This window comes from Geospiza fortis, unplaced genomic scaffold (genome assembly GCF_000277835.1).
Source record: "Geospiza fortis unplaced genomic scaffold, GeoFor_1.0 scaffold112, whole genome shotgun sequence".
Classification (NCBI taxonomy): Eukaryota; Metazoa; Chordata; class Aves; order Passeriformes; family Thraupidae; genus Geospiza; species Geospiza fortis.
In genome coordinates, this window is record NW_005054298.1 from 21,542,708 (window position 1) to 21,567,830 (window position 25,123).

The window sequence follows — 25,123 nt, forward strand, 5'->3', positions numbered from 1 at the left end:
TTCCATACACTCACCTTTGCCTCAGAGAGATTTCAGCAACCTCCCAGAAACTCTGAGCAGCCTGTGAAAGGAGCATGTGACTTCTAAAGCTGATGCCATAGCCAGCACCTTCACAGTCCCTACAACCACTGTGCAGAGGAAACCACCACCAGGGTAAGAGAGCAAAATGTCTCTCAAACCTAAAAAATTTAGCTCAGCCCCAATATCCCAGTTTCCTCCTCTCATTCCAATGGACAGGTGTTTTTCCAGGAGATTGAGAACAGACAGGTTTTTCTGTAAACCATTCTCTGCAGGTAGCAATTGTTCCTACCCGCAGAACTTGTGGAAAAACAATAATTTTCTGAGTTCTCACAGGAAGGATAATGAAAACAAGAGACATGTTTAACTTCCTCTTAGAGGTTCCTGGATTCAGCAACTTTTTGCTTGCACTGAAAATCGCCAACTTTAATTGTGAGTTAATAACATTAGGCTTGTAGATCACAGAATAACAAGAAATAAAAGTATACTGTCCCCTGTCCTTTCTTGTCCCTTTCTGGTTTGCACTGAGGTCAGTGCATTCTTGCACTTTTACCTTCCCTTGCACAGTAAGGAAAAAAATTTCCCTAAAGGCATACAGGACAAACAAATAAACATGACTGCAAAGAATTAGAGAAATATATAAGTTAATCATACATAGAAAAACTCTTTTTCTGCACAGCAAGCTGTATCAGGATCAGACTTTTATTTAACTAATCTTCATCAGAGTCTCACTAAAACACCACTGAAGGACCTGATCAAAATCCCAGAAATTAAAGCAAGAGAAAACTGTTCCAAATATAACATACTGAAAAACAATCACTTGTTTTAATTGCACAACTCCAATCCATGGCCAACAAGGTTCTGCAGAATTCAAGCCAAACCCATCCCCAAGCAAACAGGTCTAGCTAAAAGCGAGTTGTTGTTCAGATATATCCTACCTTCTCTTACCAATTAAACCAACATTTGTAGGAGAGAGTGCTGCTTGTCTCCATGTTCTTTACTCTATTGATTGTTGTGTAAATATTAGGCTTCCTGCTTGTGGAGAAACCACTGCAAAGTTTCTTTCATTTCTGTTTGCACATTTCAAACTTGTGCATGTTTTAGAACAAGGAAGTTTATGTAATGTTCCTGAGGAAGTGCAGTACATCATGGCTCATTTTAATTCAGGTATGAATACATGACACAGATGAATTCACAAAACACTCCTTTCATCTGAAATTTAAGTAGTAACCCTTTTTCTCCTGAAGGCTTAAGCAGCTTTAAGTGATGAAATGATTAGATTTTTCTGTTTCTTTACAGCAGTGCTGGATTGAAACAGCTTTAAATCTTTCCTGAATTTATTCAAATACGAATACACCATCAACCATAAGAATATTTGAATAAGTCATCCAAAAGATGTCAATGTTCTCTACAGCCATAGAATATAATTTTAAATTTTGCTCAAAGCATTTCAGTATTATAGTATATAAAAGCATCTTCTCCCCAAAGGCCAAATTTTCAAGTATTGAACAAACCCAAACATTCTCCTGCAAAATCAAGAAATCTGTATATGAATCTGGGATATTCATCTATCTAAACACAAACCTTTGACACAAATTTTATTTGCACTACCAGTGCTGCATTACTTAAATTCTTGCTTACCTACACATGTGGCTTCATCTTTTCTTTTTAAATTACTCTTTAGTAGATATCATTGGGAAAGTGACAGCACACTACTTTGCATGTATGGATTATCCTTCTTTACTCCCACAAGACACCTCCCACAAGTTCAGAGTCCTGTCCAAACCCTCCCTTTCCATGACCCTTCCTGACCCCCACTGCTGTCTCTTGTCCCTGTGACTCAGTTCTGGTCCCTGCTCCCTCAACAGCAGGGTCAAATAGTCACTGCACCAGTACAGATCAGACGTTTGTCCCCATTTGCCAGCACTTGTACTGCTCAGCTCTTGCCAAAATTTGTACCTTATTTGGTGCACAAGTTTCCAAGTTTTATTGGGTTTCCCTTCTCAACAAATTCTTTCTCTCAGTGTAACAGAGCTGCATGCTCTGTGTAAAGCAGTTCTGATGGGTTAAAATTGGAACTTCTTTGGTTAGTTGAGTTTGGTTCGTTTGGGGGGTTGTTATTCATTGGGTTTTTCATTTTGTTTTGTTTGGGTTTTCTTTCCACTTTCTGAATAGACAGAATTTTCTCCTTTACTTTAATCCCAGTCCAACTGTCCCCCCAAAGGCTTGACACCATTTTTTGGACTCTCACTTTTCTCTCTCAGCTGGCAAAGCATTTTTTGGCTTGCCACCTACTAGCCAAAGCTGCAGGCAGATGATGCTTGGCCAGCATGGACTGTCCACTGCCTGTGTCTTGTCTCCCAGGAGACAGGAACAACCCAAGATTTTTGGGCTGTCTGCACTGCCCTGCAGAGTGGCCCTTTCTGATAAGCCATGCTGGGAAGCCAAAGTGTAAATCTAGACATTACCATGATAATGGGAGCACAGGGAAACTGTCTGGTGATGTTTAACAAAGAATCTTGAGGCTGAATGAAAGATGTGGATTGCTCCAGTTTCAGACAGAATTAACACATTTCCAAATAGAGGTTGCTGGAATCAAGTAAATGAACAACAGGAACAACCAAATCACCAGATTTCTCTCAGCTTCTCTGTTAAATCTGTTGCAACACATATTTCTGTGCAACGCAGCAAATTACTGTTGTGACTGTATCTGAACATACAAAATGACAGAGAAGCAAAGGTCTAGAAAACCCAGAAAGCAATTCCCTACAGCAAAGAATCTAGCGCCCAAGGTATAAAATTGTGATCATCAAACAAAACATAGAAACAATGCCACAGACACATATATGAAGAGAAAGGACAAGGGATAAATGCTTATGAAGTAGCTGTATTAACAGCCCTGAAGCACATACAAACATGCAACCTAATTTGCTGAAATCTCAGCAACTCAACCAGATTAAGCTAAATTCTGAACTAATCTTATATTCTGCCTCATAAAAGCGCCTCTCCAGGCCTTTTTCTTGTTCTTAGAAAGTTAAAGGTGACAGTAACAAAAAGTTATATCAATATGTATGTACTGTTATGACAGTAACAAAAAATTAGGTCAATTATGTCAATAATCATGCATCAGTTTAGGTAAAAAAAAGAGAGAAATATTATGTAGTAGTTTTAAAAGCAATGGAATCCTATAACATGCAATTTTGTAATTTACTACATACCAAGGATGAACATGCTTACACAGAACAAGAAGTAATTTAAACATTGAAATCACAGGAAATGAGCATTCTGTTACTATTTATTTCAACAGCTGAAAAAACCTACCAGTGCCATTCCTCCAGTCAAAGTTGCCTTGTATGCAAAAAAATTAGGTGTTCTTTCTACAAGCTAATCATATAACTATAAACAGGACTTTGAATATAGAAGAGAGAATTTATCTTTTTGACCTAACAAAGCATTCTAAGAGGAACTTTTTGAATGCATCATGCACATTTTAACACTGCAGTTAAGCAGTGATGTATAATCTGCAACACATTAGCAATTCAGAAGCTTAATAATTTCAAGTTCTTCTTTAAAATACACATGAAGATATTCCCTATTTAAAATGCTGCTAATGTTTGTGCTTATTAAAACTATTATATAAATAATATTAGTCAACAGATTTTAGCAGCATAATGATAAAAGAGAATTAAAGATATGCAATAATTAAGCATTAATTTTTTTACAGTGAACCATCAGTGGGTTCACAAAAAAAGAAGTATTTATTTTCATACTTAAGAAATACATTCTTCCAACTGACTGATTAACAAAAATTTCACTTAGAGCCTTCCTCCAAAAAATGTCACTATTACCATCTAAGTGGGCAAAAAAGTCCAAATGCTGATTTTGGCATTTGTATTTCTTTGACGCAGTTTACCCAAAGATAAAAAGTATCTAAAAAATAGATCACAGTCACCCACAGTGCTAAGATTTCCAAATTTGACTACTCTGTTCCTAAACTGCAGCAAATGAGTACAGCTTTCACTAATGGATTGCTATTAAAAATAAATCAGCCAAACATTTCTGCTTCCATCCAGCTGGAGCCAAGCATACAGCACTCTATTATGCAGCTGCTTGAAAGACAGATTTCAGCCTCCACATGGAATTACTTACCCAGAAGCATGTTTCTGTTCCACCGTTAGTTCAGCAGAATAGAAAGTTGTGCACAATGCATCTAGCAAAAGAAATGTTCTCACAAGCTCCTTTTTGAGTTGGCGCAAGCCTTGAGTAGGGTTTGAACTTGTGCTGCTGAGAAATATGGCATGCTCCACAAAGCTGCTGGGGCACTTTACTTCACTCCCATTGGTGAATGATGCCTCTCCAGGCTATGCACAAATGATGCAAACAGGCAGCAGCTGGTGCCACCTTAATTCAAGGCAACAAAACCATAAAAAAAGAGAAAGCAGTGACTTCTGTAAAATTTTTAAAGTTAATATATTTCAGTATATCTGTCCTGCCATTGGTTTTAAACTAGTTGCCCATCTTTCAGCAAGAGAAAAACTCCTTACAGAACTACTACAGCGTGTCAAGGAAAATCTGCAGGGTAGGTAAGTTTTGCAAAAGTAAATGTTCCATCTTTTCATAACGTTTAATCATTACAGTTGAATTTGTCTGCTCTGATACAAAAGACTTCTTTTAAAGAAATACAAACAGGGATCTGGTTTGGGACTTTTTATTTAGCTCAAAAGTCACCCACAAGACCAAATGGGGACATGCAATAAAAACATTCAGAATGCTACTGCTACCATGGCAAGTACCTACTGCCCAGTAAAACTGACCCCAAGACTATTTGCCCAAAATTAAAATTAGCTTTTGCTATGAAGAGAAAAAATATCCCTCTTCATATTAGAGAGGGAAAAGGCACACAATCTCAAATCTGGGACCCAAATCACAAACTTCAAACAAAGAGGAACCTCTCTAATCTGCAGCCCCTCACTTTGGGATACGCTGCATCAGTACACCTCAGCTGGAGTCTGCACAGAACCTCTGACTCCCTCAAAAGAATTTTTCCAAGCACATTCTTGTAGTAATACTTGATAGAAAAAGCATTATTAAAATTAATTTTAAAATAATAAAAAGAGAGAAGACATCCAACATCATTAGGAACAGATTTTTACCTGACGCAGTTTGCAGATACGTCAGATAATTCCTCGCGGAGAACTAAAGATTACAGAAGAGATCTTGTATGCAATCCTTCCGCTTTAATGCTTTGTGTTAAATATATTAAGATTTGCTTAATCTTCTCATTTGTCTTTTACAAAAGTGAAGGAAAGAGAAGAGAGGTAAAAGACGACTTTGAAAAGTAAACGTCTTGGAAGAAATTTCCATGCCTCTAGAAATACGGGACAGAATTTCTGTGACAAGATTAAATTTGTACCCAGTCCTGAATAAAGTATATTTTTCCAGTGACAACACTCTTCTCTAGTATGTAACTGTTGGTTAATCAAAACAGCACCTATGAAAAGTCAGCCTAATCTTATTTTATTCTATAACCTCCTACTTCTCCCTTCTACTAAAGTGGGATTACTTTGATAATTACCTGATAATATGAGTTGGCAGTAATTACATAATTTTGTTGCATGTCCTGAAATATTTGGTACTCTAGTTAAAAAATCTCCTTCTTAAAAAAAATAAAAGGGTTGTGGCTGTTGAAAGTAGTGGAAAAAACGAATCAGCTTTGACATAAAAAGGCAAATAAAAATCAAACCAAATTAAAAATAAACTTCTGATTTTTAAGCAAATCTTGGAAGATGTGACTCATTCTCATTGCACATTTGAAATTGATAACATCAAACTTCTGTGAAATTTTATGTGGGTTTTATATAGACTCTGATGATTTCACAAGATGACCAGTATTCTCAATAAATACTCTGTTCTCTCATGCAGATAATATTATTAATAATTGCATTTTCTCTGATGACTCAAGGTTTTTCTTCTGCAATTTCATTATTAACTCCAGAAAAGTCTTACACATTCCATAAGCACATGGTAGGTCTATACACTACAGCAATACAAAACAGCAGGGACTGTAACTCCCCCAAACAGGAGGCATGGCTCCCTCTCTCCCTCCACTTGCTCAAAGCGACTGCAGGGTCTCTTTTGTTTTTTGCCAGTATCTGATAGTTCCTTGCTAGAACCATGAAAATGTACCAGTTTTAACCATTTATCTAGTTTAACATGCTGTAGCTCCTTTCTATTTTCCTCTTAACAGCGTAGAACACCCTGTCTTACAGAAGACCAGACCTTGGTTTCAGAGGAAGGTCTTAGGACACATTAACCTCAGATTTAATGTGTCAGCCTGCCCCCTAGCTCACATCTAAAATGGGATCTCCAACCACAAACCGCCCCAGTTTTAACTACAGTTCTCTCTTCCCCATCCTTTAAACAATGCTAACTCCCATCTACTCAACTGACAGCTGTTGTCCCAAGATTTTGGAGATGCCCTGACTTTTTTTGTCCGAGAAGGCCTCTTCAGAGATCCAAAACAGCACAGAAGGCCCTCCACACTACAAGCATGATGGACTCTGGGTATTGAGGGCATTCAATGCACTTGTGCAGCACAACAGAGGTGCTGTGGGTGAGCAGGAAAGCAGGACAACGGCAATTCCTTTTGGAACAGCAGTCTGAGGCAGTCATGCAGCTACTGCATTATAGATGCAGAAGTCACAAGGGTGAGGATAGGTGGCTGGAAGAGAAAAAGGAGAAAGTGGAATACAGAAGAGAAAGGTGGCGGGGGGGGGAGGTTTAAAGACAGCATAGTATGTGCAAGAGGAACACAATGAAAAGACGTTATTACACCAGAAGGAGAGATTAAAAGAAAGCAAAAACATTAGGATGATGGCAAAACAGGAAAAAAACAATAGTAAATTTTTAAAAAAAGCATTTTTGTTTCCAAAAAGCTATGATGTGCTGACCTTCCAGAACGCAGTGGTACAATGTTCACTGCAAGGGTCACACCCACACCACACATCTAAGCAAGGGGAAGAGAAAGAGACCGCAAAGGTATGTGCATTAGAACCACAGAGCTACAAGAAAGGAAAGGCCTCTTGAAGAGGTTATCTGAGGGCAAATGCACTCAGGTGTCATTCACATGCAGCTCCTATAGTCAAAGAAAGAAAAGCTGACACTGAGCAGCTCAACTGCCAATATGCTCGGGTGGTGGCATTTTTTAAAAAAACCAAAGTTTGTACTTTAAAGTCTTCCCTTCTGTATTTTCTCTCTTTTATGTAGAGGCAGGAGAAGTGACATTTTGAGCACTTTCAATAGGTTACTTATTATCTCAGCTAAAAAGTTGTACTAACAAACAAAAGTGACCAGAATCTAAAACTTCTAACCAAAACATGTTTATTTCACTTAGATTCTATGTCCGCCCCTCTTGCATGTTGCTTTGATACAGGCAACTCTCCCTAGCAGTCTGGAATCCAACATGCCTGTATTTTGACTGATTAGAAACTTGGGAGAATTGTACTGTCAGGATGTGACTCAAGAGAAATGGACAGTCTATGTAGATGTGCTATATTTTCAGATTAAGCACCGAGAAAAATCATCTTTCCAAGAAGTCCAACACGTAGCAGAATGTTTGGGCTTCTGCAGATCTTAGTGCCAAACAGCAATAGCACCCTACTGTCAAATACATAAAAGGCTTCTCTGCATAGCCATGCTTGGATCCTTTAGGTTTTGTCCTTTACTTTTTATGCACAAGCAGCTCTTAAGATTTGCTGTTCCTGTCCTCAAGATTCTCTCTTCTGTGTACCGTAGACTAGTCACATACAGAATTGTTACAGGAAATGTTCAATAAAGGGCAGTCAAGAAAAATACGGGCAATATCGGGTAATAATATAAAAGCCAAGAAAAAGACAAAACTTAGTTGCTAAGGTTTGACCTTATTGTACTACTTATCATGATTCTTTATTCTCACCTTTGTTCACCTAATATTTTCTCACACATTTTCAGAAAAAAAAATGCTACTGTTATGATTGCAGATAGGGATTTCACTAATATTTCAATTAATTTATAATATGTGGAGCATCACACTAATGAACTAGAAGCACCCTCCAGAGTCATTGACTTAAATCAATGACTAGTATGTAAAAGAAAGGACCTTTATTAGACAAAAAACAAGTACCCTCCCCATTTATTGGAATAAAGGATCAGTAATACAAAGTTTATTAAGCACGGGTGATGCCAAACCACCCATACTTAGCTTCTAAAACTCAAAGCAGAGCTCAAAGCAGAAGTGAAGTAACTTTGTCAGGAGAGTACTGATGCCCTGGCAAACACGCTGGGAAATCTGCTGGCCATGCTCGAGTAGTATTTTAATACATTGCACTTAATACAATCCCCAAGAAACATCCCAGTTTGAAGGAGGAAAATACAAGTGAGAGGTGAGGTAGAACAACCTGATCCTACTGTACAGGCACACAGAATAGGCAAAAGACATGGTCAAGAACATGTGCAGTGATAACAAATCCCTTTCACAGTAGATAAATTTCACAAGACATGATGAACTATCAGGGCTTTCAAGAAACATCTCAGAACAGAAAAGTATTCAATCAAAGGAGTTCAATAATTCTCCTCCAAGTCTTTTCCCCTCATCAAGTTAATGACAGCGGATTGTGGTACAAACAGACACAGATTCAAAGCAGAGACAAGCAACTACATTCTCTTGAATTCTTAAAACTTAACCTCCACCAAGACATCTGCACATCCAGTCATATATGTACTACAGCTTTTCCTTTTCCCGTCACCCAGCCCTCACTAGTGTGGTTCCAGGACAATTCAGAAAAGCAGTATTTAACTCTGCCCCAGATTATGCATTAGGCAGATGCCTCATGGCAAACATATTCTTGAAATGCATATGTGACAGGACTATTAACACCTACCAGCTCATACTGGTATCTTGTACTTTTACTTACATGAAGCAAATTCTGTTTGAATATCTGCTTCACACAGATACATCAAACTTACACACATATTCACGAGTGCCTATAAGTTTAGCATTAAGCTTAGCATTATATTGCATGCAAGATGAAATAATAAAACAGTATTCCTGTTCTAGTTTATGGTATTTAGAAAAAGCAAATTACCTACAGCATATCCTCAAAGATGACATTTTAACTTCAACAGCTCCTCCCAGGACTCTGATGAGATGAAAAATATATTCCCCATTTTATGAAGCATAGAAGTATTTCCATACATAGCAACCAGATGTCATGCTGTTTAATACATGCACCTTTGTCATGATGGGGAATGGTGCAGCCATAAGAACTTAATGTCAGTTTAATTCTCCCCCTGAGCAGGAATCTTCACAGAGAAATTCTTAAATCTTTCTCCAGCCTCAAAGACTGCAACGGGTTCTACAGGTATGCAGTCTTCAAAGCCCTAACAAATATCCAAGGCATGACACTCCAGTTATAAATGCACAGTAAAATCTATTTTTGTACAAGCTGTTAACCACCATTGCCCCACCTCAGTTGCTACTTAGATCTAAGAGTTTGTCATTAAAATGTCTAGATGAAGATGACAGCAAATGTTTTAGGAGTCATCCCAGTAAGTAGTTGCTTCACTGCAGTTGGAAAAGAGAGAATGATGAACTTGTTTTCTGCTTTGGATCTTGTATACCAAAGCACTGGAGAAGAGGATATTTCCCATGCAGTGTATGAGACATCTTTAACCCTTTCTCTTTATCATGGGCACACAGATTCTGAAAGACTCTTAACTTTCAGTTCTCAAACTCTTCATTGCATTTCTGTACAGCCTTCATACAAATTTAGAATTGAAAAAGCTATATATTTAGAAGTGACAACATTTTAACAGTCATATATATCTCTTCTCCAGCATTTGCTTCCCAAGTTCATATTTATATAAGTATATATACTTGCCAAAATGACAGAGTTCCTAAATAATGTGAATAGTAGGGAATCATAGAGGATAAGCTTCAAGCTAGTCTAAATAATATAAAAGTTCCTTGATTATTTTTAATATGTGTATTACAATAATGTTGAGAGGTGTCAAAAGGACACCAAGCTACACAGTACCATCAGCACTCCATACACAAGTTCAGAAAGAATTCTTGACCTAAATTATAGTTCAAGTAAGCAATAACAAAAAGAGATACATGTGACAGATACATTAACTTTTATGCAGAGTGAATGAAAGCATCTGTAACTTTCCCAAAGTCAAAAAGAAAGTATGTGATATGTACTGCTTCATTATGACAAATCTCTTCTACTGAGCATGTTCTATTTTGATAATTTTATTTCAGTCATCTTTACTGGAGCTGAAAAGCAGTTCTTCCATCACAACAGACAGATCCCAGTGACATTACTATGGACATAGATATTTTTCTAAATGAAAGTGATGACACACTATTAAAAAAACCCAAAAAACCCCAAAACCCTCAAAGACTCACCAGTCCAATGCCATTTGCAAAGCAGTTTGTCACTGAGGAAGAGGCAACACTCATGCTCCAGAAATTCCCAAACTGTGATGCAAAGAATTGCACACGGTCAGGTTGGGGAAGATTTTATCCTTAAGCAAAAGCATAAGCACTTTCAGAAAAAGAGGAAAAGGGAGGAGGGTGAACAAATTCAGGTTGCTGAAAGAAGTTTCCACAGCTTGGGCAGGAAAGCATATTGTGGAGTATGTTTATACCAGTAAGAACTGTCTGATTTCCACAGAAATTATTTGACTTCACTATGGTGAATACCTTTGAAAGACTGTCTAACTTTAAATCTACTTGAAATCCATTCCTTTGGCACTGAAAAGATGAAAACCCAGTAAAGGCCATGAGAGAGCTGCTCCCATAAAAATTTCCACATGGATAACTTTTTTAGTTGGCATCCTCTGTTGTTACAGGATAACAGGCTTTAGCAAGTCGTTAAATAGAAGCAGAGTGGGTCACAGCCACAAAAATGTTGCATTAACAATAAAAAATGAGGAAGACATTAGCACCAACATGAAAAGGCAAATTCAACACAGCCTTCTGAGACATTCTTTAGGTAGAAAATACAATCAAATCCTGTGAATGACTGGGAAACTCAGAAATTATTAAAAAAAATACAAAACAAACAAACAAACCCTTTACCCCTCCCTTCCAACACACCAAACTTTTTTTGCAAGGACTAATATCCAAACAGTTTGAACATAGGTAAAAAGCATCAAGACAGTTTTACTGAGAGAGTAAAGGTATAAGAAATAAGCAATGCATCCAGGTATATTATAAGATGAGCTGGCAGCTCAAACTGACTCCAAATTACTATCTGAGATTTTTGTTATGAAAAGCATAGCATCCTGATGCAAGAAGAAACAGAAAAAAACCCCTAAACCACATTAAAAAACACCATTCATGACTCATGGGCTCACTAATTAAGGGAAGGCTTACCCAAAACATCAATATCTCTTTCTGTTCAGATTTTAATTTACTACCTCCCTCCTGAATGGAAATTCTTGTTTAATGGCAGGTCAGAACAGGAAGTTGTACAGGTGAAATCACTTCTGATAAATTGCAGGGGTAGAAGCCTGTACAGCCTAGATCTAAGCCAGATGTTTCAACTGGGTGCAGGTATGACCCAGCATGACTCTCAGCATTTGTGTTCAGCCAGAACCATAAAAAAGGCTGAGGAAAGTCTCCTGCCTTCAGGGGCTGAGTTGCTTAACAGGTAAATCCAAGAAACTTAATTTCTACCCATACTCTGTAAATGTGAAGTGAGATGTCTGTTCTGTGGACTGTATATTGGCTCCAATCTTCTCCCACACAGCCTCTTCAAGCTGGGGAGGAATTGCACATTTCACAAACTCCCTACCCCTTCAATCCCTCCTCTGCTTGTCACTTTCTCTCAGTTTTCCTTTTCTTGGTCTTGCCATCTATCCTTTCTCTTCTTAAATTCACACCCCACTGTTCATAACTATGATCATATTGGCTTCTCCTCCTTTGTTTTCTCTTCTTGCATACCAAAACCTTTTCCTTTCTGGTGATGCTTGGTTTAGCAGCCAGGGCTTTTTTGTTTTGTGGGGTTTTTTGTTTTGTTTTGGTCTTTTCCCCCCTTTTTTCCCCTCCCCCCAGCATTGCACAATACCTCATCCTGGAGTCTGGGTTTCAGTATATCTGCAAAATATCAGATCAATGGCAGCCACTTCAAAGCCAGCTGGAAAGAAAATACACTCTTGCATCAGCATAACTATGTTTCAGACCATGGGAAGGGAGAAAGCTGACAGCATGGAACCACCCAGCACAAAACCCATGCCAGGGCTATTTTGGACATGGAAGATGCATGTGAGATGCTGACCAAGAGCTCTGCACTGCGCTGGGAGGATTGTTTCTGTGGTCAGGCAGCTGAATTGGTGTAGTAGGACAGTTTGCTATAGTAAATTTTTTCTGAAGCAGATGGATGCTGTTACTCAGCAAAGAGACCAGTCTCTCAGAGCATGGTGAAAAGTAGTAGCTCATTTTTATTTCAGCCTTAGGTGTGAAAGTCATTTAAACTGCTTAACTGACACAAAGACATGGGGTTAATTTTTCTTGGCTGCCAGCCTTCTTTTTTCACAAAGTCATCAAATTGTGTACATAGGCTTTGCAGAGATGGCATGAGTACAGACACATCAGAATTAGAAGTAGATTTAGACCTGTTAAAATCCATCCTCAAAGGTTTGCATGTTCACAGATGCAGACAGTCATTCAAATATTTCTGAGACTCCATAAGTATATATATCTACTATAAACACAAGCATATGCTCCCAAAGCTGTGCATGAACAAGTGCAAGATATATGAAAACTTGGCTGAAAATTCCCAGGCGTTAGATAGAAGAAAAACAACGCACCCCAACTCCAGGAACAGCACTGCAGCAGTGGCTCTGCTGTCAAACCTCCACCTATACCATTTCAATGGAAAATTCCATCACTTTGCTCTGCAGCTTCCAAAGCCAGCAGTTCTAAAAACATCATAGGAATTGTGCAGGTTATGTTACTACAGTTCAAAAACCACAGCAACATCGTAGAGCAACTATTTTATCCTGAAACATTAACTGTGAATCCTGTTATATTTTATAAGCAGTCTGTATATACCCCATATATGTTCCGTTAGATTTGCATTGTATACATGACATCCCTTTCTCAATCTGGATAATATACTAATCTTGAAATTTTAACCTCAAAGGCTGTTCCTTGATACCTCAGCTACCTTTCATCACATGCATTTGGGTATGTATTTCCTTCAGGGCATCTGAAATTTACCCATTTTATCCCTTTGGGACAACATGCTCACACAGGACACCCTTTCTGTAAGGGGGTACTCAGTCAGCTAATCCAAGTTCTCTGGAGAAATTTAAAGCACTGATAGCATTAAGTAAGGTCATTTCAGGCACATGTTATGAATTTTGAAGCAACCTAATTTAATTAATCATAGACTGAAGTTATTTGGATTTGCTCAGTCAGATTGGCATGTATTTTCTCTGATTTTCTTGAAACCAGTTTGTTTGGAATTCAACAGATTCACAGCACTGCAGTCTGCCACCCTTTTGGCAAAGGACCAACATACTGCAATGCATGACAGGATGCAGATTTATTCCCAAAAAAACATAACTGAGCTTCTAATCGTCATACAGAAAACAGATAATCACATTTTTAATACAACAGACATGCATATGCATTTTTAATTTAAAAATACTATTCAAATTAGGTTATTTCAACATTATCATTACTAAATAAAAATATCAAAGTGTAGAGCCATTTGACTAAGCCTTCCCTAATATGATGATTATTCCTGAGGGCTATTTCACTATTATCTGCCATTCAACCCAGTTTCCCAAAGCACTGATCCTCTGAAACTGCAGAGAAGCCAAAAGAAACTGCAGATACTGTGTCCTTGGAAAACTAGGCCAGCTGTCTTTCTGCAATTCTTCAGCTTCACCTCAGTTTAAGTCTGAGGTGCCCCTAAAAGAAATCACAACCCAAACTCCCTTTAAATGAATGGTACAGAACCACAGTTGCAATCGTCCCTGCTTACACGGTACTGATTTAGGCTGCCCTGCTGGGCTGGGTTCCCCCAAAAAATACAGGAAAACCTACCCAAGTGAATGGGGCTTACATGTACCCAACTTGTAAGTGACACTACAAGACAGCTTTTGTTGAGCAAGCCAGTTCACTGGCGAAGCTTTGTGCGCTCGCACACAATGCAACATGAAGAACAAGCATCCAGGACCAGCTGAATGAGATGCACTCTGCAGGACAGCCAGCATCTCCCTTACCACAGAACATTTTGGTAAATAACAGCACTTTAATGGAAAATTGAGACAATTTACTTTGTCTTTTAAACACAAAAGGACCCTCTCTTTGAAAAAGTCTTCCGGATAAATGAACACATCATATCTCTACCAATGTATGAAATTATTACCATTAATAATTCCCTCACTTTGAGTACATATGTCTGGCCTGCTGGGCTCAGCAAAAAAAAGTGGTGGACACCACTCAATATTTGCCAGTTTAAAAAAATCATAATAGCTGTGTTCTTAAATAGAACACTGAAAGTTTATAGAGGCAGTTTTCATTGAACTGAGCAGGGGGCCACTTTCTGTGAATGAGTGATTTTCTCCTTCAGAAACAAATTAAAAATAATAAATTAATATAAATATATACAATGATTATATAAATAAAGTATTGTCTGGACAGATTAACTGTGTAGCTTGGGTTTGCTGTCTGCTCTACAATATTGCTGGTTAAAACAATTACCTTAACAAGTGCCTTCACTTAGGAAGGGGAAGTATGAGAAAAATTCTCACCTGCTTTCAACATATCTACAATTATTTAATCAGGATATCATCTTACTATTTCTGTATTTTGCACACCTTTTTAGGTTTTCATGCCCATTGGTCTACTGAGCATGTCAGATATCTCCTTTAATTTAATTGATTTCAGGGAAAAATTTACTGGTTAACCAGACTTGATAAGAGATGAACAAAAATGGTTCCTCTTAGAATAACTTAATCTTAGGTTTCCTCTTCTCAATTCCATATTTTTTAGATATAGAATAAGATCTTTAAGAATTTTCTTAAAAATATTTGCTCTTGAGATGGAAACTTGAAAAAGAGTAAAACTAACTGAAGTTCTACAAAAAACACCGCACATGTAAATGGTTTAATTTGGCATCTCAAATCATTAAATATATGTTGTACATGAGGAAATAACTACTTTAGAAAGGAGTATAGGTTTCACATAAAAGGTAACTCAGAGAAAGGAAAAGCCTGCATAATTAATTCAATGTCAAATCCTACAAGCCAAGAGCTTACATCCTTCAACTCCAGTTTGAAGAACACAGACCACCAAAGCATATTCTGTCCTTAGTGGGTTAACCTGCACAGGACAGCCATTCTCAAATACACCACAAGGAAGATGTGAGTACCTCCTGAACCTGGAAAGGGACCCTTACAGAAAATTTCTGTCATCTTTGGGAATAAATTGAACCTTCAGCCAAGCAATTCTCTCCCATAATTGTAAATAAACACCTAAGATTGGCAGCAACAGAACTGTGAAATATCAGTAGTTCCACATTGAGAAATCAGCAAAAAGGTAAGTCAGTATTTTGGTTTTGGATATCTCTGATGTCAGGCACACAAGCACTCTTCTGTCTACTCCTCCCCAACAGTTCCCGTTAATTTGTTTGGTCAGCATTGCTGGCTCCTGGCAAGTAAAACTGACTAATGAGACAAGTGTTCCTTACCAGAGCCAGGTTTGCATCAAAACTGAAACTTGAGAAGCAACGAAGATCCAGAGCAGCTTTGTCACAATCCTTCACATAACTGTTCTATTTTCATATATGAAACAGAGTGGCAAAGACTAGCACAGAAATACACCTTGCAACCTCACATCCCTCACATCCACTTGCTCTGTTACATGTTAACATAAAGCAACAGAACATCATTTCCTCTCTGTCACAAGATAAAAAGACAGACCATAATAAATTCTCAGCCAAGAGGTCTACACTTGCTTTAAACCATTTTCTGTGCAGTGGAGAGTTAGCAGCACTGGCACTTAAATGAGAAAGAAAAAGTCATTATAAAAACATTTGCGCTAAGTGATACTGGCCCAGGAAATGAGAGACCAGCTCATTAATACAAGAATCTATCTTAAAACATGGATATAGCCTTCCTGCTCAGACATCTTCAAATAATACATCAAGTGGATGTTGCTAAGACTATTTCAAAGATTTCTTTTCAGTAACATATAGAGGTCAAGGGTTTACTTGTTAAATATTGTTAAAACAGAGCTTTAATACCGGTCACAGTAGATGGAATTTTTATAGAGAAGCCTCTACATATTGTCATTAATTTTACTTGACCTGAAATGAAAAAAACTGTAAAAATGCAAGCCCTATTTCCCCTTTATATCTTCTCTAAATTTCTTGTTATTTTTATTTTTATTCCTTGCATGGGCAGAGGTCATACTTAAACACCTTTAACCAGCTTGCTGAAGAAAATACCAATGTGGAAGTTACCAAGAGCAGATTTATTTACATAATTTAAATCTATATCAAATGAAGTTAATTCCCTCACCTTATTTTACTTTATATATATATTTTATAGAATTATACATTATGTAATTTATTACATTTTTTCCTCAACTTTTTAGTAAGAACAGAACACCTAATGTTTTAACAAAATTTCCCCTTATCTTGATTGACTTGAGGATCTTTCAATCAGGACAGGATAGGAAAAAACCAGGTAAATGCTAATTAAAGCTCTGGTCCTCTTTGTTAGCTAGAAGTTTGGGAATCAGAACTTAATAAAGGAGCCACAGAATGAAAATCCTGCTCATCTGACATCAAAACTTTCAAAGGGGTAACGGTAAAATATTTAAGAAAGTTTTCCCATAATAACCACTGGCAAAAAGCTTAATTATGCTGAAACTGTGAGATCCACTTTGTCTTATTTTTTCTATCATGAATCTTCATTCTGAAACAGACAGAGTTGTTTGAAAAATTCCAATTATATTATCCCTTAGTACCTCTTGATCTTATGGAGACTGCTCTCATAGTTAACATTTACAAGAGAGCAACAGCCTCTTCATCTATAAAACATCCAAGTTTTAACAACATTATGTATGAAGGTGAAGTTCGCTATGCCACGTGGGAACTGAAAATCAGAATGTGTCTTAGCAGCAGCTACATGAAATTCTGCATGCTTGCTTTTATGTCTAGATTTACAGAAGCTGTGACAATTTTAAAATCAGTTAATGATCTGTGACAATTTTAAAATCAGTTAATGATCTGGTCCAAAAGTTCATTCCCTGAGATGATTCTGCAGCCCTACTGTCCCAAAAGAATGGCTTCGTCTCCAGGCACAAGTATCTAGAGAGAGGCAAAAACTGTATATTCTGCCTTACAAACCACACCAGGAGTACCACAGTGAGAAACAGCCTGGTTTTTACATCACTAAGAGCAGACTCATTTTTTCCCCTATCCTTGTCAAACTCCAGCTTCTTTAAAAATGTCTATCAGCCAAGTGTGATGATGCCTATTGTAATTCCAGATGACTTCCAAGTCATGAGATTTGAGAAATAAGTAATCTAATGCAGATGAAATACATTTCAGTCTTGTTTAGATTATACAGTTACAATATTTACATTGATTTGACACCCATGCAAATTAAAATACATACTGAAGGTTAAGAGACTGTACAAAATCACGAGAGTTTCTTTTTCAACTCCATACTACTTTTCCCTTTCTCCTTGAGTGGAGACAAACAGAACTGTCCCACAAACTCATCAACTGAGTTTAGAAATCATTAACTCAACCTACAAGGCCATCAAGATAAGAACAAAATCCATAGGATTGTCCTTCAGAGCTCTTTTCAGATGTGGCTAATAAGTCTCTACAGCACAGCCTTACACACTGGCTCATTTTTAGCCAAATATTTGCCCTGGTTGCAGTGCAACTTCTGGTTTGCTTTACAAGCTGTCAGTGTTCTGGTTTTGACTATAGCACCGCTTCTTGCATCTGGTGGGGCTGCACTGCTGTAAGGCTGTGCTTAGTGTTCCTAACACCCCCATCAAGCCTGGGTAAAGCACAGCTTGCTGAGGAGAATGGGAAAATAATGCTCAAATAATGGAAGACAGCATCTGGGTATTATAATTATGACCGACCATCTAAGCCAGAATGAAAATCTACATTAGGTTTGATGTTAACTCATTAAACAGAAGTGCAGAAATTAGCTCTCTTGGCCTGCAGCCGATGATGACCCCTCTGTTGCACAGCCTGAAGGAAGGCCTGCACTCTGGACACACCAACACCTGCTGCATGGATGAGTGCTGGGAGAGCTCTCTTCACCTGACAGCAACAAGCCCTGGCATAGCTCATGTTTAGATGTCAAACTTTTAAGGCTCTTTGCAAAGCAGACCCTCCACCCCCTTGTCAATCCTTCTGCCACTAAAAGCGAGCATCAACTGATTTTCCCACAAGCAGATCACACCTTATGCCCCCCCGGCACGGGAAATTTCTGTCTGCTGGCCACCCTATCACAAACCTTTCAATGTTGAAAATACAGACGAGATCTGCAAACAGGAGCAGTTTCCCTTTAATAAAGTCAGAGCAGCGGTACTGCCTATAAAGGGACTAAGTACCAGCAATGACAGCAGCGTGCCTGCTCATCATGTGCACACCCTGAAACAGCCACTGCTGAGCTAGGCTTAATGACACACCAGAGAAAGCATTTGAGAAGGAGACAGCAGCACCTGCCATGGATGCAAATTGGCCTACCTAGCTTCTATTTTCAGCAATTCGGTGCTTAACTGCTGTATTTGGAAAAGACAGAAGAAAAAAACAACAAACCAGTTTGTGTTTGGGAACCATGCAGAACATTAAAATACCTATTCAAAACAAATGATTCTGACAAAAAATTCAGCTCACAGGAGTGGATATACAGGTTTCCTTTGGCAGCATGGGAAAACCAGGGTTATCATCTAGGCACAGGTCATTTCACCTGTGCAGAGAAGTTTTGCAATCTGCTGCACTTGAATAAATGCAGAACAGCTTTTACTAACATACTAAACAAGGAAGGCTGCCACTGCTTCACAAATGCAGCTAAGGACCATCCTAGTCATCCTTTATGATAAAAAGGCACCACAAAAATGGTCAGCAATACACAGTGCCCCAGCTGAAGCCATCTTTGTTCACAAGGAGTTCTGTCTGGAGGGAGTTTTTCTGATAGCATGTGAGTCTGAAACTCCTCCAAGATGCTGACAAATAGCCAAGTCATTCTCAGCTGACAAAAGTGGAAATAATTTTAAGGCTTGCCAAGGGCCATAAAGGTCACCATTAATGAGGCTGGAAACCCAACATCCAAAGCCTCACCACAACGCCACATGCACGAGACACAGACACACTCAAATTTGTTACATCTAAAGCCCCCTACCACACTAAAATACATCGTATACCTTGATTTGATGTCTTTACTTCCTCAAACCTCCCTTGCAATTCCCTCCTGTACACAGGAGAGAAGAACTGCAAGTAAGAAATGCTCGAAATGTCTCTAAGCAATTCTCTGTCATTTGCTATGACAGTGATAAGGAGCATATAATGTCACAGATAGAATATTTTATGTGCACTTGTTTAGCTTACATATGAATGACTGAAAAGTAATTATCAAATAATTTTACTTGGTTGGAAGAGAAATAAAATTATGTTTTATTTATGGCTCCAACATACAACTGATAAGCAAACCTGGTTATTTTGAGGTTACCCTAGAAAAGAATCATTATTTTCAGGAATCAAGAGTTTGGGCCTTTGACTTTCAAAACCCTTCCAGATGTTCCTTCAAAAAGTGATTTTTTTTTTTAATAGTTTATGCTAATGTTACAAAAATTGTCATATTTTAAATAGCTGAAAGTAAAATGCCATATTATTTTATGAAAGACAACCACATATTGCATATTTCTCTCAGTGACTTCAACTAGCCTAGCTCTTCCACTCCTGCTAGACTGTTATCCTGAATTTTGCATATTCCAAAGCAAAATTCTAAACTTCCTCTGCTTGGACATAACAGGAGACAAACTGAAATGAGAACCAAATAATTTATGCTGTTTTTCATGAATATACACAACTCCAATTATAATTCCCTAAAAAAAATTATAATACACTAGGATGGCTAGCGTATCACTTCTCTGCCCATCTGAATTTTGTACTCTTAAATTATTTTTAGTTATTTTTTAATGCTACATGTCCATATACTATATCAAAGCATTTATATCCCTGTAAAAATCATAAAGTTAAAGAAAGCTGATATAACCTATTCATAAAAAGACTAATAACCAAATAATTTCTGACAAAAAAACCAAATCATGCTTTGAACAACATTTTAAATGTAGTAAATAACAGATAAGGAGCTTTTTTATTCTTAAAAGTCCGGTTATGAAGAAACAGGCTTGGAATAAGTTCCATATGCCCATAAAAATGCATGCAGGACTTGATTTTTTTTACCATTTCTTTTCTGTAATGATTTATTCTACTCATTTTGAATACCTCCTCGGGATATGTTCCTGTAGTCACTTATTTTGTTGAGTAACATCCACGTACTTAAAATGTTTTTACTCTCAGACATTGCTTAGGATTTACTTCCTTTTTCTGTTTTTTTTTCATTATTGAAGTATTTTAAAGCATTTCAGAAGTTTCCTGAGATACAATCTTTACCTCCTCCTATGAAAATAGCAGTGCATTTTCTTATCCTTGTCTTTTCTATACTCCCTTAATATCTTAACATTGGAACAACTGTTTTCTTCCTAGAACTGCCTAGATTTTATTTGCTTTTGATTCATGAAATTTATTAGGTGTGAAATATTTTATTGCCTTATTTACTGGCTTCAGTGTCCTATTCTGGGAAAGCAGGCAGATCAGCTACAGGCACCCCTAAAGACAACAATATTAATGACTCCAGCTGATGTTCCTGCTTGTCCAGCCAATGGAAATGTGAGCACTGTTCCTGCAAGCAGCATGCTTCCTGAAGCACTGCCCCAGCACACTCCAAGCTCCCAGCCTGGAGTGAGGCCAGACATACACCCTGGCCTGCTGCACAGAACTGCAGATGACACATTCTGATCATCACTTACCAAAGGAAAAAAAAAAAGCAATTTATATTTTTCATAAGCAGGACTACTCAACATAAAATCTAAATTTCCCTCACCTAGAAATATTAAATTGGTCATTCAATTATCAAATAAAGAAAAGGGAATTTAGGCAATGCAATGTCTATGACCAGGAAATTAATTTTCTGCCTCGAACACAGAAAAATACGTTCAAAACCTGAAGAACAGTATTGTGCTACTATCTCTGCCAATTATTGTGCCATCCCAGTGCCACAGAGCCCTCTCAGCAGTCACTCCAACATCCTTGACAGTCTATCACAGGTACTTGCATTTCATTATCTATGGTATATTTACCAAATAAATATGTAACACTGTCCCAACACATCCAGAGCAAAACATAGTATAACAGCATTAGAGAGATGAAAAGAAGGAGCAGGCAGTGTACAAGGACACTGATTATGATCATTAAAAATCTGTGTTAAAAACTCCAAATTTAAGTAAATGCTATTTTTTCTTGAAGTATAATAGAGGTTTAAGATTTAGTAAGCACAGTTTGGACTCTCCACATTTGACATTGAGGACCTGGAAACCTTTGTGTTTGCAACATGCACCACAACTTGAGATGGGAAGAGATCAGAGAGCTCCTGGCTCCTTGTCTCCTCCTTCATAGCCTGTTAGACTGCACACTCATTTTCTGAGGGTGGTTCCTTGATTCATTCTTCTTTTCAAAAGCAAATGCCCCCATGGCTGAGCTGTACTTGCAAGGCATGGAAAGAAAACAGCAACTTGTGTAAGGAAAACCACCAAATTTTATAGCTGTCTTGTTAACATATCAGCTACATCATGGCTAGCCCAATTAAAAAAAGACAACCCTGCCCAAGCCAAAGACTGTCCTACAGGACAAATAAATTTCATATTAATATTTAATCCATCCAAACAGGTTAATGTTCAGGAAGCTGCTCTTTTTGTTTTGTTCATATATTAGACATTTTTCTACCACAATAGAATCAAGTGCTGCCAAAAAAGCACTCACTTTCATGAGAAACATCGAGAAAATAATTTAAGTTTAGTAGAGCAATTTTTCATAGACCTCTCTATTCTTCTAGTTTGCACTACTGGCCTAATGCCTTATGTTTCAAAGGCAGATTCAAAAATTTTGGGAATAAGTTCTTCTCCATAATTCTGTACAAGTCTAGCACAATAGAACTCTAGCTCTTAAGACATATATGCAACAAATAATCATTCATTTCATTATGGTAACACCAAAGACAACAAGCTCCAAGTAAAATGCCTCTCATTTGTAAAGATGAACATGACTAATCCTATGCCAAGACAAGACCAAAGATTTTTTTTTTAATGTTAACTACAAAAAACTACTGCATAATCTAAAATCTTGTTTAAATTTTCTTTTTGCTACAAGGCTGTATTGAACAAATAAGTGGTTGGGTTTTGGTTTATTTGTTTTGTTTTTTGGCTTTTTTTTACATCATGAAATCAAGACTTAAGAGTACCTATGAATTTAAGATTCCCTTACTGGACATTAGTTTCAGGCAGGTATTTTTCATTATAATTCAGCATATCAATTATTTTTTTTTTTCCAAGGCATGTTATTAAACCTTTATGCTCCACATCCCCTCCAATTCTTATTACCATTTTCATACCCTATGGTGAGTCTGACAAAAAGCAGTGTAGATTTGACAACCATAAGCACAGGAATCTAGCAAGACATTACTATGCAAATGTGTCTGGGACAAGATAACACTAATAAATATTTGCTGATGGGCCTTTTGCTCCAGTAGGTGGCACATTTATAATGAAAATTTAACAGTAGTTTAAGCCAAAGATCAGAAGCCTCAGACATACACTGAGACATGATGAAAGAGGAAAAACACTTCCACATGTTGTCATTTTAGCAGAACCAATCCAAGCTCACCAAGTTTGTGAAAAGTTGGAAGGAAAATATTTTCATCTTTCTATAAATGCTTTACTTAAAAAAAAAAACACAACACATTTTTTCTCAGCAGTTACTAGCAACTTCAATTAAAAAGGCTCATAAAAATAATAGTTGTTTACCAAAGAAAAAAAAAATAAAAATCAAACTTTCAAAGTTAGATGGTAGTTAATTTTGCAGCTAAAGGAATGTAAGCCACAGGAAAGTACACCACATTTTTACTTCACTGTAGAGAAAAATCAATTACAAACCCTGATAACTAAAGGAAAAATCTAAGAGAAGGGGAGAAAATACTACCACACAACTATGAAATATTTGAACTAAAAAAGTGTAAGATGATGTTTCAGGTAAAAAAAAAAAGTAACTAACCTGAGGTAACTCCTTGACTTCAGAAGGGGAAAGTAGAGGGAAGCTTACACAGCAGGAGAAAAAGCAGGCAATTCAGGAGTGACCAAGTTTGCCAGATATTCAGTGATGTGCAAAAGAGAATTCTACTTCTGTGTTAGCTTGAGCATTTTCACTTTAGATACTGCTACAAAATAATGTTCTTCTTTAATTCAAACCATGTTATTTTTGGATTTATTCATGGGCAGCTCTCTCAATCTTGAATACAGGTACACATACCCAGAAGTGCACCCAGAAGTGAGAAGAGCTTAGGATAAAGGTCAAGTTTCAAGTAAACTGCAGAAATAAATTCCAAGCAATACTTAAATTTATAGAGCCTTTTCATTCCCATTTCTGTGTGAGAAAGTTTAGTATGAAGAAAAAAACTCCATATTCTGGCAGCATACTCTCTGGAATCAGAAATACTGAACACCAGCTTGCAAAGTACTAGAAAGATTAGTATTAGTATTATAGTCACAGGCTTAGGAGCAAACCTGTTAACAGTACATGTTCTCAAGACAGTTTTGTACAACCTAACTGTAAGCATTTAAACTCAAGTAAAAGGGTAAAACAGGCAGGAACTGGTTGTCCAAATAAATTAGTATGCTTATGCTACGTTCCCACTCTTCCCACAAAATAAAGAAAGAAGTCTTTGTGGATAGATGGATGTAGCTGCTGGGGACATGCTCCAAAGGAGGTAAAGACATTCCAAGGATAATAATCTGAACATAACTCTGGATGATATTGTCTCTAAACAATACAATGAAGTGAGAAAAAGACAGTGGCTAAAAGCATGATTGTCAGTACTAATGTACTCAAAAAACATAAAAACTCGACAAAATTATTTACATGGTCAGATTACTGACATTCTTGTCCCAAAACCTAAGTAAAACTGTAAGGAAACATCTGTTAGGTAAATCATCTACACAGTGTCTTTACAAGCTGATTAGATTCTCTATTCTCCACTTTCTGTCTTCACTGAAGGTATGCTTTAGATCAATGAAAGCTTTTGAAACTGCTACCAAGAAAATTAGGCAACATGATAAGCACACATCACGTACAGGAAATTAAATCAAGTTATGCCAGTACAAACCCTACATCAATATTACGCTAAAATACTATGCATTTTTTCTTTTTGAATTGGTAAAATAACTTTGAGTGATAAAAGTTCACCATACATCTCAGATGGTACCAAGCAGTGGACACAGAGTTGCTACATAGCTGCCTTTCAGTATTTAAAATACAGCATTAAGAACGGAGTCCAACCTCTTAAAAGGAGCAAAACATGCAGTCCATACCATAAGCAAGGAATTTGAACTGGATAATTACTCTCCTTTCACTCTCTTTTCATAGAGAAAAGCTTGATCTTGCCAGTCAAAAATAACTAGAGGACAGGAAAAGACAACAGAAGTCCAGAAAATCTGGAGAAGTATCAGTATCATGCTTCTAACTTGATGCAAAGAAAGAGAGCTTTATGAACTCACTCCTGCTTGAAAGAATATTTGTTCCAGCTACAAGTATGTCGTGCAGACTTTAAACCAGGACCCAACAGTCCACGACTGTGGAGGCAAAGTTGTCATTCTGATTCATCAGCGAGTCACTGAGGCCACGGATGTAAAACCATGTTATTAAAAAAGTAATATTAACCTTTTCAAATGTTACACAAT

General features: G+C 37.4%; 1 protein-coding gene across 4 annotated transcripts in view; it reads right to left on the minus strand.

Annotated features, from left to right (window-relative positions):
* ZNF385B (zinc finger protein 385B) overlaps positions 1-25,123 on the minus strand; it is a 150,795-nt gene that overhangs the window by 77,688 nt on the left and 47,984 nt on the right. Inside the window, exon 1 of one of the 4 annotated variants that reach the window (XM_031058948.1) lies at positions 10,466-10,489. The exons of the other annotated variants lie outside the window; for them this stretch is intronic. The gene's annotated coding sequence lies outside the window, so the exon portion shown is untranslated. Of the gene's footprint in view, positions 1-10,465; positions 10,490-25,123 lie in introns of those variants that run through there. 4 annotated transcript variants of the gene reach the window in all.